This window comes from Sminthopsis crassicaudata, chromosome 1 (genome assembly GCF_048593235.1).
Source record: "Sminthopsis crassicaudata isolate SCR6 chromosome 1, ASM4859323v1, whole genome shotgun sequence".
In the NCBI taxonomy this organism is placed as follows: Eukaryota; Metazoa; Chordata; class Mammalia; order Dasyuromorphia; family Dasyuridae; genus Sminthopsis; species Sminthopsis crassicaudata.
The window spans coordinates 63,032,412-63,034,374 of record NC_133617.1 but is presented as its reverse complement, the minus strand read 5'-3'; the positions used below and the strand labels follow the sequence as shown (position 1 = coordinate 63,034,374).

The window sequence follows — 1,963 nt, the reverse complement described above, 5'->3', positions numbered from 1 at the left end:
AGTTTCTTTTCTAATTTAAAATACTGTGATTTCATGTTTAACATATATTGGATCACTTGTTGACTAGGGGAGGAAAGAAAACAATTAGAACACAGGGTTTTGTAAGGATGAATGTCAAAAAGTATCCATGTATGTATTTTGAAAATAAAAAACTATAATTAAAAAAATAAAATGCTGAAATTTGATTCTCCTCAAATGGATGGTCGCTTTTTATAGAGTGGACTAGCAAGTCCACCTCCACAGCCAAAGGCTGTGGAGTGGCTGGTTGGTTCTGAGTGCCAGGAAGGAAGAGGAGCTCAGCCGAAGAAGGTCAGGGTCAAGTGCTGCTCTAAGAAGCCCTGGCTGGTCCTTGTTGGGAGGGACAATTACCTTTGAGAGCTGACGTGTGAGTTAGACAAAAGGTATCCTGTACCTCTTACATATGTGAGTACATGAATGAATATCTATGTGCAAGTGTATGTACAAGTATAGATGCTTAAAAATATTCCCATTTTGCAGATGGTGAAACGGAGCCTAACAGAGATTAGGGAACATCCGTGTAAGGGCATACATGTGAGTGCTTTGGTGTGTTTGGGTGGGGAAGGGGACTGAGGGGTGGACAAGGAAGGGAGGAAATCTTTGGTGGATCTTGATGTGGGAATCCAGCAGCGACAACAACAAAGCCGGAACTTTTCTGATTAGTCTTTTCCTGTTCTTTGCAAAAAAACCCTGTCCTTCCAGCAGGAGGCCAGACTGACCTTTTCCCCAGGAGGCCGCCTGTTTTAACTTGTTATGAACATTCTGCTGGCCTGGGAAAAGAACAAGAGATTACAGCATCATCATGCTCTGGAACCCCAGGGCCCAGAGAGGCAGCAACTGAGAGTCCCACCCCATCAGTAGGGGCAAAAGGTGTCACTCTGCCCCCCCAAGCTTGCTGGAAGCCCTCGAACTCAGGCCGCTGGCCTAGGGGGCACTCCCAGGGAGTCTTCCCTACCAGCCTTCTCTTCCCCATCTGTGGCTTCTCTGCTGCTAATAATAATTCAATTTCCTTTCACAATTCCTAAGACACAGGAAGAGTAAAAACCCACAGCTGTATGGATATCCTGCGTTCTGTTCTAATTTCAGAGAATGTGACCTTTAAGAAGGTCTATAAACAGTCGACAACAAGGTCCCACCATATTCACCTTTTAATTCCCTCTATCACTATTATCTTTAAGAAATTACACTTTTTGTGTAATTACTGGCTCTTCTCAACAATGGGATAATTCCAGGCAATTCCATTAGGACTCCAGATGGAAAATGCCATCTACATCCAGAGAGACAACTATGGAGACTGAAGGTGGATTGAACCACAGTATTTTCACCTTTTTTTTTTTTTTTTTTTTTTTTTTTTTTGCTTTGTTTATTTGCTTTTTCTTTCTTGTGTTTTTCCCCCTTTGGATCTAATTTTTCTTGGACAACATAACAAATACAGAAATATGTTTAAAAGAATTGTACATATTTAGCCTATATCACACTGCTTACTGTTTTAGGGAGGAGGGAAGTAAGGGAAGAGAGAAAAATCTGGAACACAAAGTTACAAAAATGAATTCTGTATGCTGGACTTAACATATATTTCTACCATGTTTAAAATTTTTTTAGACTACTTGCCATCTAGGGGAGGGGAGTGGGAGAAGTCAGGGGGAAACTAGAACACAAAGTTTTGCAAGGGCTAATGTTGCAGAATTATCTATGGATATGTTTTGAAAAATAAAAAGCTTTAATAAAAATGAATTTTATTTTCCAAATAAATTACTATTGAAAGTTTTAAAAAATTAATTTAATTTTTTGTAAAAAATAAACAAACAAAAAATCACAATTTTTGACCCCTAACTTCTCTCTGAATCAAAGAAATGAAGATAAGGAATGAGCTGACAAATAGAAAGAGATTTAGAAGATAAGATAAAGACATGCTTTAAATCAGTCCTCAAAACATTCCCTCTTT

At 39.0% G+C, this 1,963-nt stretch overlaps 1 long non-coding RNA gene across 2 annotated transcripts; it reads left to right on the top strand.

The window, feature by feature from the left end:
• The first annotated feature begins 284 nt into the window (after positions 1–284).
• LOC141552147 (uncharacterized) lies at positions 285–1,305 on the top strand. 2 transcript variants are annotated; one of them, XR_012485077.1, is made up of 3 exons: positions 285–401; positions 499–552; positions 724–1,305. It is a non-coding gene; the product is annotated as an uncharacterized LOC141552147 (long non-coding RNA). The 2 variants fall into 2 exon arrangements; XR_012485078.1 differs by having other exon boundaries at positions 721–1,305.
• The last annotated feature ends 658 nt before the right edge of the window (positions 1,306–1,963 follow it).